Raw genomic sequence first — 15,192 nt, 5'->3', positions numbered from 1 at the left:
TTTTTTTTCCCCTATTTATTTTATTGCATTTTAGGTTTTGGGGTACGTGTGAAGAACATGCAAGATTGTTGCATAGGGATAAATTTTCTAAAGATTATAACACCCTGAATATATATATACATGGATGGCTTCCTTGAGAGGTGTTGAAGATAAGGATGGGTGAGCACCTGAAAAGGCACTGCCACTGGTATTCTTTCTTGGGTAGAGTGTTGGACTAGAAAATTCATAAAATCTTCTCCAATTTGGACATTCTATGATTTCTCATGGAAAACATCCAGCAAAAAGCTGTCCCAAAATATGATGACTTATCACAGGTGACATCAGTCAAAAGTAAAGTCAGATAGGAACAATTCTACCGCTTCTAGCAAGTTTCACCTATTTTGTTTAAAATGTTTAGTTCTAGATAAATTTTAATAAAGTTTTTACTTTTTTTTTTTGAGACTGGGTCTCACTTTGTCACCCAGGCTGCAGTGCAGTGGCAGCTCAATTGATCCTCCCACCTCAGCCCCCCAAGTAGCTGGGACTACAGGCGCACATCACCATGGCTGGCTAATTTTTGTATTTTTAGTAGAAACGGGGTTTTGCCATGTTGCCCAGGCTGGTCTTGAACTCCTGAACTCTTGGGATCTGTCTGTCCCAGCCTCCCAAAGTGCTAGGGTTACATGTATGAGCCACCATTCCTGGTTAAGTTTTTTTCCTTTAACATTTCTGCATATATGTTTATAGTCGTATTAAATTTATCTTATCCCAAATCTGCTCTCTTCATCTCCTCACTAAATCTACTTTCTTGGGTGTTTCAGATATCTTCATCAATTCAAATTCCCTATCCAATTAATCACCATATTCTGTCAAGTTTAACTCTGTAGTATCTTTAACTTAGTAAAGAATGCTTAGTTGGGGGTCACAAGTCTTAAGGACAGAATCCTTGAATATGCAATTTAGTTCCATTTAGTTCCTTTTACTCCCATTGTACTTTTACGCTTTTTTCAGCTCTTGCCAGGCCTACTACAAAGTATCTCAAAATGATCCTTCTAGCTTTAGTTTCTTAAAATCATTAAAAGTTTCCTATAAAGCCAGAGCCATCTTGCTGTCTTGCTCAAAGACTAAGGTTTGAACTAAGACTAGAACTCTTAGGTTTGCCCTTTAGATCTGGCCTAACCCACTTCCCAGTTCATTCTCTGGCCACTGCCCTGACACATACTGTGCTCCAGGAGATGTCTTACTTGCTGTGGCCTCAGTGAGTCGTGCTCTTTCAGGACTCTGCTTTTATTTGTACTATTCTTTTTATCCCTCCTTTCTCTCCTGGCAAAAACCTTTCCAGATCGGCTTTTAGGTTTATTGCTGGTGGCAATGCACATTGATCCAGTTTTGAAAGTCAACATTCTAATGAGAAGGAAAAAAAAAAACTACCCAATAGCTCTGAAAAAAAAATGTAGAGGACTATATTTGGAGGACATGCTCCCCTTACTCTTCCCGTATCAAAAGTGACAACTTTCGACTGAAGAATTCTTGCATAGAAAGCACTTAGCACAGGGCTTGGCACACATAGCAAGCCTTTGATAACTATTAATTACGGCTGCATTCTGATAGTTCACAATATGTTATTGCTATGAATATAGTGTTTCCATAACTACTAGAGATAGAGCTGTCTAAAATCAAAACCAATCAAGTTTCTACCCTCATGAATTTATATTCCAATGGGGAAAGAAAGGCACTAAGGGAAAAAAATCACAAATATAATTCTGGAGAGTTGTTAGGTACAATAAAAAAAACAACAAAGGATAGTGGTATACAGAGAGATGGAGCTAAAGCTCCTGATATGGTTTGGCTATGTCCCCACCCAAATCTCAACTTGAACAGTATCTCCCAGAATTCCCATGTGTGTGGGAGGGACCCAGGAGGAAGTAATTGAATCATGGGAGCCAGTCTTTCCTGTGCTATTCTCATGAGAGTGAATACGTTTCACAAGATCTGAAGGGGTTTCTGCTTTTGCTTCTTCCTCATTTTTCCTTGCTGCTGCCATGTAAGAAGTGCCTTTCGCCTCCTGCCATGATTCTGAGGCCTCCCCAGCCAAGTGGAATTGTAAGTTCAATTCAACCTCTTTTTCTTCCCAGTCTCGGGTATGTCTTTATCAGCAGTGTGAAAACAGACTAATACAGTAAACTGGTACCAGTAGAGTTGGGTGTTGCTGAAAAGATACCTGAAAATGTGGAAGCAACTTTGGAACTGGGTAACAGGCAGAGGTTGAAACATTTTGGAGGGCTCAGAAGAAGAGAGGAAAATGTGGGAAAGTTTGAATCTTCCTAGAGACTTGTTGAATGGCTTTGCCCAAAATGCCAATAGGGATATGGACAATAAGTTTCAGGCTGAGGTGGTCTCAGGCGGAGATGAGGAACTTGTTGGGAACTGGAGCAAAGGTGACTCGTGCTATGCTTTAGCAAAGAGACTGGCAGCATTTTGCCCCTGCTCTAAAGATCTGTGGAACTTTGATCTTGAGAGGGATAATTTAGACTATGCGGCAGAAGAAATTTCTAAGCAGCAAACTATTCGAGAGGTGACTTGGGTACTGTTAAGGCGTTCACTTTTATAAGGGAAGCAGAGCATAACAGTTTGAAAAATGTGATAGAAAAGAAAAATCCATTTTCTGGGGAGAAATTCAAGCCAGCTGCAGAAATCTGCATAAGTAGCAAGGAGCCTAGTGTTAATCCCCAAGACCATGGGAAAATGTCGCCAGGCCATGTCAGAGACCTAGACCTAGGGACTTGGTGCCCTGCATCTCAGCTGCTCCAGACATGGCTAAAAGGGGCCAATGTATAGCTCAGGCTGTGGCTTCAGAGGATAGAAGCCCCAATTCCTGGCAGCTTCCATGTGGTGTTAAGCCTGTGTGTGCACAGACCTCAAGAATTGAGGATTGGGAACCTCTGCCTAGATTTCAGAAGATGTATAGAAATGTCTGGATGCCCAGGCAAAAGTTTGCTGCAGGGGTGGGACCCTTATGGAGAATCCCTGCTAAGGCACTGCCAAAAGGTAACGTGGGGTTGGAGCCCCCAGACAGAGTCCCTACTGAGGCACTGGTTAGTGGAGTTGTGAGAAGAGGGTTACCATCCTCCAGACCCCAGAATGGGAGATCTACCAACAGCGTGCACTGTGTGCCTGAAACGCTGCCCTTAATGCCACCCCATGAAAGTATCTGGGAGAGAGGCTGCACCTTGCAAAGCCACAGGGGTGGAGCTGCCCAAGACCATAGGAACTCACCTCTTGCATCAGTGTGACTTGGATGTGAGACCTGGAGTCAAAAGTGATCATTTTGAAGCTTTAAAATTTGACTGCTCTGCTGAATTTTGGACTTGCCTGGGCCCTGTAAACACTTTGTTTTGGCCAATTTCTCCCATTTGGAGCAGCTATATTTACCCAATACCCGTACTCCCATTGTATCTAGGAAGCAACTAGCTTGCTTTTGCTTTCACAGGCTCATAGGTCGAAGGGACTTGCCTTGTCTCAGGTGGACTTTTGGGTTAATGCTGAAATGAGTTAAGACTTTGTAGGACTGCTGGGAAGGCATGATTGATTTTGAAATGTGAGGACATGAGATTTGGAGGGCCAAGGGTGGAATGATATGGTTTGCCTGTGTCCCCACCCAAATCTCAACTTGAATTGTATCGCCCAGAATTCCCATGTGTTGTGGGAAGGACCTAGTGGGAGGAAATGGAATCATGGGGGCCAGTATTTTCCAGGCTATTTTCATGATAGTGAATAAGTCTCACGAGATCTGATGGGTTTATCAGGGGTTTCCACTTTTGCTTCTTCCTCATTTTCTCTTGCCACTGCCATGTAAGAAGTGCCTTTTGCCTCCCACTATGATTCTGAGGCCTCCCCAGCCACGGGAAACTGTAAGTCCAATTAAACCACTTTTTTTTTCCCCTACTATCAGGTATGTCTTAGCAGCATGAAAACAGACCAACATAGCTCTAGTTAGGGTAGATGACGGAAGGCCTTTCTAAGGAGGTGGCATTGAACTGAATGACAAAAAGGAGTCAGCATCACAGAGGCAAGGGATAGTTTCTTAAAATGAAATGCCATCACAAAGGCTCAAAGATGAGAAGAGCTCAGTGTTCACTGCCTGCCAAGGAAGAAGGCTAATGAGGCTGCAGGGTAGTTAAGTGGAGGATGAGGGGGCTTCTAATGGAGGCCAACTGTGTATCATACCCAAAGGAACACTGTGCTTATTCCTTGCTTTCCTAAACTATCCTGAGAAGATGTCAGTTGGCAGAGGTAGAGCTCATGAGGCCTTGAAAAGACCACATACTGAAGATTTTTGGGGCTTATTCTAAATGCAACACAAAGCACTGCAGGATTTTAATCCAGGGCGTATGATCCTCTAGTGGCTGAGTAGAGAATATACTAGGAGGAGCTTGGGCCAGTTATAAACCATTGGAGTAGTCTAACGAAGGGACTAAAACTCAACTCTGAAGTAGGGCAGTCATTAAAAGTAGATGATGGTGGGGTTGGGAATGGGGATTGACTACAGATGGTTACGAGGGATCTTATTTGGGTGATGGAAACGTTCTAAAACGGAATTGTGTGCTGATGGTACAATTCTGTAAGTTTATTAAAAATCACTGAACTGTCCACTTAAAACAGATGAATTTTACGGTATGTAAATTACACCTCACAAAGCAGTTTGAAAAGAAAGCAGATGTGGGGAGTGTATTAGTCTGTTTGCATGCTGCTGATAAAGACACACCCGAGACTGGGTACTTTATAAAGAAAAAGAGGTTTAATAAACTTACAGTTCCACATGGCTGTGTAGGCCTCACAATCATGGAGGAAGAGCAAGGGAAGTCTTACATGATGGCAGGCAAGAGAGAGCTTTGCAGGGAACTCCCTTTTATAAAACCATCAGATCTTGTGAGACTTATTCATTATAAGGAGAAAAGCAGAGTAAAGACTTGCCCCTGTGATTTAATTATCTTTCACTGGGTCCCTCCCACAACACGTGGGAATTATGGGAATACAATTCAAGATGAGATTTGGGTGGGACACAGCCAAACCATATAAAGCAAAGTGGGAAGTGTAAATTAGCTGCCTGGGTCCCAGAAGTAAATCATTAAATTCGAACACTGCATTTTCCTGTACCCTGAAAACTCCAAAGTATCTTTATTCTAGATGACTAGTGGTTGCTTTTAGCCATATTTTAACACATGGAAGCACTTCTGCATTCCCTCTTTTTCCCAGGCCTGTACCTCAATCCCCAAATGTCTGCAACTCTTACTTGATATACACATGATGGATAATCAATTATGATTCCATTAAAAAAAAAAAAAGCCTTTACCACTTTTTTTTTTCTGAAATGGAGTCTCGCTCTGTCGCCCAGGCTGGAGTGCAGTGGCATGATCTCGGCTCCCACCTCCCGGGTTCAAGTAATTCTCCTGCCTCAGCCTCCTGAGTAGCTGGGACTACAGGCACGTGCCACCATGCCTGGCTAATTTTGTATTTTTTTAGTAGAGATAGGGTTTCACCATGTTGGCCAGGATGGTCTTGATCTCCTGACCTCAAGATCCGCCTGCCTGGGCTTCCCAAAGTGCTGGGATTACATGTGTGAGCCACTGTGCCCAGCCATTACCTTTATTCTCTTTAGCCAGAGCAAACAGTTACATATTAATGGGAACACTCTTTTAAAAAATGGCTTCAAATGCCAGACTACCTCCCCTTCCTATGCACCACTTAAATATCTTTTCTTACCAAATTCCCCCTTCAAATCCTTTCTTTAGAATTCACAGGATTCAGATAAATACACAGTGATCTCCACTACTGTACCCCACTACCGCCCCAGCTGACAACCTGTAAACTATCAGTACAGCATGCTATGTGATTTATGAGCACAGTCGTATGTATGAGTTCCCTACAGTTGCCATAACAAATTATCACAAACTTAATTATTGGTAGCTTAAAACAATAGCAACTTATTCGTTCATAAATTTCGGAGGCCAGAAGTCCAAAATCAGTCACATGGGGAAGAAAGCATGGTGTTGGCAGGGATCCCTTCCTCCCTCTGGAGGCTCTGCCAGAGAATCAGTTCCTTGCCTCTTCTAGCTCTTTTGGCTGCAGAGCATGTGGTGACTTGTGGCCACATCACTCCAGTATCTGCCTCTGTGGTCATACTGCCTTCTCTCCGGCCTGTATCAAATCTGCTTCTCTCTTAGGACCTTTGCGTTTGCATTTAAGGCCTACCTAGATAATTCACGATAATCTCTCCATTTCAAGTTACTTAATCACATATGCAAAGGCACTTTTCCCTTATAAGGTAACATTCCCAGGTTTCAGGGATTAGATCTGATATATTTGAGTGGCCATTATTCAGCCTACCATATAATTTGGGGCCGTCTAGCTGGGGGACAGGTGGATCACAAGAGGCTCTGTTTAATAAATGATGGAGGTCTAAAGTGGCTCTGACATTCTAGATAACACTGAGTCCTCATTGTAAATGCACAACAGTAAGGGCTTTGAATACATACAAATAAATTGCTGTTCTCAATTTATTTTGGAAAATATATTACCTATATGGCATGGAAACCATTTCACCCACAACACAAATAAGATAACCGTACTGAGATTAAATACAATAAGCGCAGTACAGCAATAAGGAGAACCACACCTCTCTCACCACTCCTCCACCCCTACCCAATGACCTTCCGCACAGAGAAACAGTCCTACCTAGCATGTCTCTGGGATATGTGGAAGCCCTGGTCCTTTTGTCTCCCTTAGCCTGCTGCTGAGAGAATCAGCAAGAACTGGTCGACAGTGAAAAAATCTGAGCAACAGCCACCCTCACTTCTACTTTCCCCTGACCTTGGAGTTCAACATGAGGCACAAACAAAACCTGGAGCAGCCTGAGTGGGACCTGGGGCAGAGTGTTGTGGAAAAAGATGGAGACTTTCCAGAACTCAATTGGGCTGCTAATGGGGGAAAGCTCTGACTCCCACATGTGGTTTAAAGACAGGGCTCAAGCTGAAAGGGCCCTTGCGCCAGCGTTTAACACCATTCCGTCTCGGATGCGAGGCTGTCCCCTTCACTGCCAAGTCTTCCCCCTCTCCTCCCTCTGTTCGCACAGCGCGGTAGACACGGAGTCAAAGTCACACTAGGGCCGGTTACTCGGTGATTCTCTTCCCCACAAATCAAATCACTTTGCACCGGCCTCTGTGTTCTTCGAGGTCCAGGTTCCTGCGCCACAGTCCCCAGGGGTCTTGCGATCCCGGAAAACAACAGCAGTTCATTCCAGTAAAGAAACAATTTATTGGGCATCTACCATGTGCAAAACAAACACGAGGCACTGGAAGATTCCAGAAATGAACACGAGTGCCTCCCGGTCCTCAGAAGAACCCCACCCCCACCCCACCATCCTGGTCTCGGGCCGCGCCCCGCTTGTACCTGCTACTAACACTTAATCCTAAGACACCCGCCGCATCTCCGCGGGGCGCCGGCGGGCGCGGCGGCCCCACCTGCATCGACCGGGCTCCGGGGACGGGGCGGCTCCCCACTCTCCGCCCCTAGGCCCCGCGGCAGCGGCGGCGGCGGCGGCTCCTCCTCCTCGCCGGCGGCGCCGGAAGCTGCCCGCGCCCCTCCCCCGCGCCCGTCGCTCCTCGTGGCGGTGGCGTTCTGGGACCGTTGGGGTTCTCGGCAAGGCCTCGTGGTGTGGGGTAAGAGAGAAGGAGGTTGCGCTTGGCTGCTGCCCAGCAGGGACCACGCGCCTGCGACTCCGCCCGCCGGGGCAACGGAGCTCCAAAGTCCCCACCACCGCCCCGGCGCCCTCTGGGAGCAGGGTGAACCCAGCCCGGGGTCAAATCCTGGAGCCCTGCCCCAGAAACTGCCCTGCTTCGGGCCTGCACCTGGCGCCCTCTGCCGTTTCTCCTACTGCCTCCTAACTGGTCTCCTACCCTTGCCCCCACCCGAGTGCCCCGGGCCACTCTCGCAGCTGTCCCCACCGTGGTTTCCCAGATAACCCACTGACCCGCACCAGTCCCGCACTCTTAGCTGACAGTCAAGCCCAATCTGGCGTTGCCCGTCGGGCCTCCTCCTCTGACACCCCCACCCCCACCCCCACCCCCACCCCCACCCCCATCCCCATTCCCACTCCCACTCCTGACATTCCCATTTGACCATTTCAACTTAACAGAATTCACATTTTGCAGCTCTGTTTTCTCTGTCCCCGAATGTTTTTCAAGTTCATACGTGTTCTTGGCATAGCTGACCCTTCTGCCTCTGGAGACTTGTTCCCTCCGCTGTGCTTCAGTTACTCTCTGTCGTTATCTCTAATATATAATGTATCAGAATTTCTGCGAGCACACCCAAACCTCTCGGTGCTGCCCAAATTATCGATCAAGTGAAGGCGTCCAGAAAGGCCAGGGTCTGATAGATGCAGGCTGAAGCATTTAATTCTGCTAGCAATCACATTGTGCACACCGACAAAATAACTTCTTATGTATAAATTGATTAGAAATATTAGTCCTACATTACATTATGTAACCACAAATTTTAGTAAAAATAGATTAAATGCCATTAAAGATGGTTTATCATGTCTTTGTAATCCATTGATTGGCTCAGAGAGATCTAAGATTACCTATAGACTCGAGCATTTAAACAGGAAATGAAACCATAAGTATTACATAGAAAGGTAAATAATTTAGGTTTTGTGGTTAGAGAAAAAGCAATTTCTAATAAAATATTTTTTCTTTTTCTATCAAAACATGAGCGTTCCAATGACATAAAAATATTTTCAATACCTAATATGTGGTTTCCATTGGTGTCTCATTTTGTGCTTTTACCCTGGACACATACAAAAAGGATTTTTTCTTTTTAAAGTCTTTAATTAAAAGATGTGTTTGAAATTATCTGCACCCGCAGATATGTATGAAAACTTATGTGCACCTAATTTTACTATAAAATCCATTGCATTTTGAAGTGTCCTGCAGTTTTACTTTACAACATTTAAAAAATATTGTATTAAAAACAACTTCTTAGCTTTTTAAATAAAGAATTAAAAGATCAAGAAAGGGATCCAAAATCCTTTTCCATTCACTAATTCCACCCATATTTATAGGGCACCTGCCACATCCTACTCATAGATTTTGAAAATAAAGCAGGGAACAGTAAGTCCCTACCCTGGTAGTGCTTACATTCTTGTAGAGGAAGATGAGCAATGCATGAACAGGCAAGTTCAAATATGCCAGATGGGGATAAGTGCCATGGAGACAGAGCTAGGAGGTTAGGGAGTGTGGGGTTGACGTTTCATAGTGTGGTCTTAAGAAGGCCTCATTGATAAACTGACATTCAAAAGAGACTTGTAGGGCTGGGGGGAGGGATCTGTGTGGATATTGTGAGACAGAGACTTTCAGGCATTTGCTTGGTGTGTTTGAAAATCAACCCAGAGGCCAGTGAGGACTGGAGCAGAGTGGCTGAACAAGCTGAGGCTGGGGTGTTGTGGCTATTTAGGGCCCAAGTCACCAAGAGCTCTTTAGTTAAGAGTCAACACCTAGGTCCAAGGTTGCTGTGTCTTCCCCAACTGGTTCCTAATCTGCACTAGACCCTCTGCTGGACACTGAGGCGATACAAAGAAGCTCTAGTTTCTGCCCTCAAGGAACCAGTGTCCCTTCTAGTGTCAATCCAAATGGTTGCTGGCCTTTGTGAGGAGGCAATTAAGACTCAGTCAATTTAAGGATGGCTCAGGAACATGGAACCCAGGGCTGGTCTGAGCTTTGCCACTAGCTTGGACAAGCCATTTGAACTTTCAAAGCATTAGTATTTTCCTCTGCAAAATGTTACAAGTAGAAATATCAGAACAGGCTTTCCTAAAAAAAAAAAAAAAAAAAAAACACAGAAAAAACTTTATGATTCTATAAAATCAGAGTAGAACTTTATCTTAGTACAAAAACTTTTGTTAAAATTCTCTTGGAAGAATACTTCAGACATCATATACATGATGCACATACAGGGTCACTTAAAATTTAGTTCACTGTTTGCTAAGTTCAAAAAAGTTGTGGTTCACCCAACACAACCAGCTTTGTAAATGGGTGGTACTTCGGAAAAAAAAAATTTAATTTAGCGTATGGTATAGATTATATGAAGTTACTTTATTGTGTTTCCTTCATGACTTAGACTTTGAAACTTTTATTTTGCCAAAGATCTTCAAAACTAAATACAGTGTTAAAGCAGAGTTACAGAGCAGCCTGGATTTGGGGGATAGATATTTTCCTTTCCTGACTATGGTTTAAAACTTTCTATTGTACATTTTATTGGGCAACTACTTTTCCCCAGTGCCCAGTATAGAGCTGGACATATAGAGTTCATCAATATGTATTGTGGAGGTGATATTATACATTGTGGAGGGGAAATCATCTCTAATACATTTTGCAAGTACATAGAGCATAAAATATTAAAGACCATGTAGTTATGTTCTGACATTCTTCTCCCCATCAGCCACACAAGGAGAGAAATATATTTAACTAGAAAGCTTGAGTTCAATCAACAAATATTTCTTGAGCACCAACTGTGTACCAGGAACATCAGTGAACAAAATGAACCAAAACCCTGCCCTCATGGAACTTATACTTTAGTGGTGGGGGACAGGTCATAAATAATCACTGTGACAGAATTAATGTACTAGAAGGTGGTAAATGCCATGGGGACAAAGGAAGCAGAGAAGGAGAGGAGGAAATGTGGGATGGATTGTGACTGAATCCAAACTTGTTCTTCTTGCCACAGGACATTAATAAGTCAAGAGACAAGGAGGTGGAGGAAGGAAAGCAACTTTACTTTGGAGAGTCAGGAAACCAAGAAGATGCAGACCAATGTCCTAAAGAATCATTTTAGGATTATGCAAGGATTTTGCCTTGTCTTTTATGTTTAAGCGACAGGGAACCACAGACATCTGGGCACCAACAAGGGTCCAGGGGAGGTCTGTGAAACTTCTTTGTCCTTGGGTAATGGTCTCTCATGTAAACATAGCCAAACCTCATTGTTCCTATAAATCTTTAACAAAACATAGTTGTTCATACACTTCTTCTTTAATCCTAGAGTTAGTTTCCAATACTATATGATTGCAGTTTTTGCATTGTATCTCAGTGCTCTAAAATTATCCTAGCCCATGTGCAGGAATGGGTAGAATCCTCTTAAATAAAAACTGGAAGCTAGGCATGGTGGCTCACACCTATAATCCCAGCAATTTGGGAGGCTGAGGCGGGTGGATCACCTGAGTTTGGGAGTTCGAGACCAACTTGACCAACATGGAGAAACCCTGTCTCTACTAAAAATACAAAATTAGCCAGATATTGTGGTACATGCCTGTAATCCCAGCTACTTAAGAGGCCGAGGCAAGAGAATTGCTTGAACCCAGGAGGCGGAGGTTGCAGGGAGGTGGAGATCACACCATTGCACTCCAGCTTGGGCAACAAGAGCGAAACTCAGTCTCAAAAAAGAAAAAAAAAATGGAGTTAGTCATGTTAGCTCTTTTGCTGTTTCAGTGTTGCAGTATGCAAACAAACAGAGCAGAAAGGAGCCCCTCCAGGTGTGAGCAGAACCTTGAAGGAGACTGGGAGCAGCCATGTGGCTCTCTGAGGAACAGCATTTCCAGGAGGAATTGTGATTATATTTCTAGGAATGTATCTTGGCAGGGTGAGTAATTTCTAATTTGAGACTACTTTTGAATTAGTTTTAAAAGAAGACTTTTCATATGCCATCTTAAAGAGTAGAAATGTTTCTTTTGAGCTGATTAAGGTTTTAAAAATCAACCTTATTAAGTTATACTTCACTTCCAATACAATTAGTGTACATTTTGTGTGTGGAAATAATAAAAATCAAAGTTTTTTTCTTGTTAATATGATGACAAAATATTTAATAGAATGCTAAAGAACAACAATCTTAGCCGGGCCTAGTGGCTTATGCCACTAGTAATCCCAACACTTTGGAAGGCTGAAGTGGGAGGATTGCTTGAGGCCAGGAGTTTGAGACCAGCTGGGGCAATATAGAGAGACTATGACTCTATTTTCTTTTAAAAATAAAAATTTCAAAGCAGAATAATAGGCTGGGTGCCGTGGCTCATGCCTGTAATCACAGCATTTTAGGAGGCAGAGGCAGGTGGATCACTTGAGGTCAGGAGTCCGAGACCAGCCTGGTCAACGTGGCAAAACCCCATCTCTACCAAAAATACAAAAAATTAGCCGGGCGTGGTGGCATGTGCCTGTAATCCCAGCTACTCAGAAGGCTGAGGCAGGATAATCGCTTGAACCTAGGAGGTGGAGGTTGCAGTGAGCCAAGGTCACACCACTCTACTCCAGCCTGGGTAATAGAGTGAGATTCTGTCTCAAAAAAAAAAAAAAAAAAAAAAGAATAACTCTCTTTAATAAAATAATTTATATTATTATCATAATGATGTAGTTTACAATTCTAGACAAAACCAACAAATGCCTTTTTAGATATGGGTTTAGAAAATGGAAGTAGTATAAGATAAACCATTTATTTTCTATGAAGGAAAAATATTCAAATTGATAGCATATACATTTTGATTCACAAATTGTTTTGGAATGCTTAAATAAAGGTAACATTAGTAGAGGTATAAACATGATTGAAACCTTCAATAGCAAACAAAATACATTTTTATAACAAGAAAATCAATGAGTAAGCAACCAAAACATAAACAGATGGATTAAACAAGAAAACATATGCAAGTTCTTTTCTTTGTGTTGTATTAGTGTATAATTATTTTTTCTGTTCTATCTGTAATTCATTAGGCTTTTTGAATCTGTGGGTTTGTTTCTTCTAAAGTTCTGAAAAACCCTTAATTTTATGTATATATATAAATTGAGAGAGAGAGAGAGACAGAGGTGGGGGTATTTATTACAGAGTGGGGAGAGAGAAAGAAAGACACAGAGCGAGACAGAGAGATGGGGGAGGGAGATTTATTATAGGAATTGGCTCACATAATTATGGAGGCTAAATTCCATGATATGCCCTTTACATCCTGATGACCCAGGAAAGCTGGTGTCTAAATTTAAAGGCCCAGGAGCCAGGGGAGACAATGTCCCAGGGCAGGAGAAGATGATATCCCAGCTGGAGAGAAAGTTTAAGTGTTCTTTTAAGTGATGAGTTTTGAAAAATGTGTATACCCAGTAAGGAACACTCCAGTCAAGATTTCTGTCTCCCTAGAAAGTTCTTTGTGTTCCTTGGAAGTCAGTCTCTCCCCCAACACTGATATGGGTGTTTAAAAATGCAAGTCTTTTTTTTTTTTAATTAACAAACTCTTTTACAGGCTGATGAAAAAAGGAATAGAAGTAGCAGATAGAAGTCAGATAGCTAATAAAGGGAGACTGCCTGTTTACCTCTAGGCCTCATTTCTGCCATTGAGATTATTGTCATAATCATCTTTGAAGCCAACTTATGCTTTATTATAAACCCTCTTTTGTTTAAGATCTCAATACCGTTCCTGTTGCTGAATTATATTCTTATTAAGATCTTTTACTTCTATTTAGGAAGTAAATGATGTAAGTTTATGAATATACTTCTACCAGTTTTTAAATAATAACCTACCACAATGACTTCTATAACAGTTATGACTTCTGTCAGGGATCTAACATCAAGCATGTGCCATCAGATATTATTATTATTTGGATCATTATGCATCTGGCAGTTTTGTGACTTTTCACTACAACCATGCTTACCATGATCAAGTGATGAATAATGATCTGATTAACCATAGTGTCATCTTTTACATTTTTTTTACCTCTTACAAGCACTTTTTAAACTTATTGTGGCAAAATATACATAACATAAAATTTATCTTTATAACTGTTTTCATTTCATGGCATTCACATAGGCACATTGTTATGCAACCATTACCACCACCTCCAGAATGTTTTCATTTTTCCAGACTGAAATGCTGTACCCATTAAACACTAACTCCTTATTTCCTCATCCCTCATCTGCTGGAAAGCACCATACTACTTTCACTTTCTGTCAGTTTGACTACTGTACATATCTCATATAAATGGAATCATATAATATTTCCCCTTTTGTGTCTGGCTTATTTAACATAGTGTCTTCAGAGTTCATCTATGTTGTAGCATACATCAGAATTTTATTCATTTTTTTTAAATAAAAAAGTGTTATAAATACTTGTGTTGGCTGACTTTCAATAGATAACAGATTTCATTCATTTTTAAGGCTGGATAATATTTCATTGTGTGTATATTCTACATTTGGGTTATCTGTTCAGTTGATCATGAAGTCCTTCAGTTATTTAAAAACTAACTTTATCGAGCTATCATTTCCATTCAATAAACTGTATACATTTAAAGTATACCATGTGATGAGTTTTGACATATATATATGCACCTGTAAAACTACTGCTTCCTTCAAGACACGGAACATTTAGATTATTCCCAAATAATTTGAATTCATTGTGCTTTGATAGTTTTGCAACCAACTTTTGATATTTGGTGAAGCAAATGCTGTAAATTGCATATTCAGCATCTATTACACTTTTCTCCTTTCTCAAGAACCCCCGTATTCAACACAACATTCTATAGAGCCCTGTGCTTCAGGAGAAGTTCTAGTAGGTAGGTCTCGATTAGTTTAAATCTAATCTTTGTGCTTTCATTCCTCTTCCAAGTAACTGTTTTCAGAGGAAGCATGTAATCCACTTCCTGGCATTGAGTAGTGAGAGAAGATCAGTTGGGAAAGTTTTCCTTAAGCTTTCTTTTTTTGAGACAGAGTCCTGAGATTACAGGCGAGAACCACTGTGCCCAGCCATTTTTTTTTTTTTTAATCAGCCAACATCATGCTTTGATCCTCAATCTTAAGGAGACACATGAAGACATGATTCTTTTTGCCTGTGACAGGCTGCCTAGAGAGATTGCACAAACTTTAAAGTAAGATTGATTTTTGTCTATTTGGTATTGTTCTGAGGACTTCTGTCTAAGAAACACTAAATAAACTTCCAAACCTATAATTTAACAATTTATTAAGCTGGGCAAGGTGGCTCACACCTGTAATCCTAGCACTTTGGGAAGCCGAGGTGGGTACATTGCCTGAGCTCAGGAGTTCAAGACAGCCTGGGCAACTCTGTTGCTCCTAAAATACAAAAAAAGAAAAGAAAAATAGCTGGGCGTGGCTGTGTGTGCCTGTAATCCCAGCTACTCAGGA

General features: G+C 42.0%; 2 protein-coding genes across 14 annotated transcripts in view; one reads left to right on the top strand and one right to left on the bottom strand.

The window, feature by feature from the left end:
• The window catches only part of CCDC158 (coiled-coil domain containing 158), a 119,505-nt gene extending 111,957 nt beyond the window's left edge, over positions 1–7,548 (bottom strand). For 7 of the 13 annotated variants that reach the window (XR_001820673.2, XM_017514765.2, XM_017514767.2 and 4 more), the window contains exon 1: positions 7,429–7,547. The gene's annotated coding sequence lies outside the window, so the exon portion shown is untranslated. Of the gene's footprint in view, positions 1–7,428 lie in introns of all 13 variants that reach the window. The other 6 variants (XR_001820674.2, XR_005197749.1, XM_017514775.2 and 3 more) reach the window with 1 other exon arrangement.
• A 61-nt stretch (positions 7,549–7,609) lies between these two features.
• The window catches only part of SHROOM3 (shroom family member 3), a 379,035-nt gene continuing 371,452 nt past the window's right edge, over positions 7,610–15,192 (top strand). Inside the window, exons 1-3 of the mRNA XM_017514760.2 lie at positions 7,610–7,697; positions 10,759–10,976; positions 11,517–11,667. The gene's annotated coding sequence lies outside the window, so the exon portion shown is untranslated. The remainder of the gene's footprint in view (positions 7,698–10,758; positions 10,977–11,516; positions 11,668–15,192) is intronic.

This window comes from Cebus imitator, unplaced genomic scaffold, assembly GCF_001604975.1.
Source record: "Cebus imitator isolate Cc_AM_T3 unplaced genomic scaffold, Cebus_imitator-1.0 Scaffold537, whole genome shotgun sequence".
NCBI classification, from domain to species: Eukaryota; Metazoa; Chordata; class Mammalia; order Primates; family Cebidae; genus Cebus; species Cebus imitator.
This window is presented reverse-complemented; position numbering and strand designations above follow the sequence as displayed.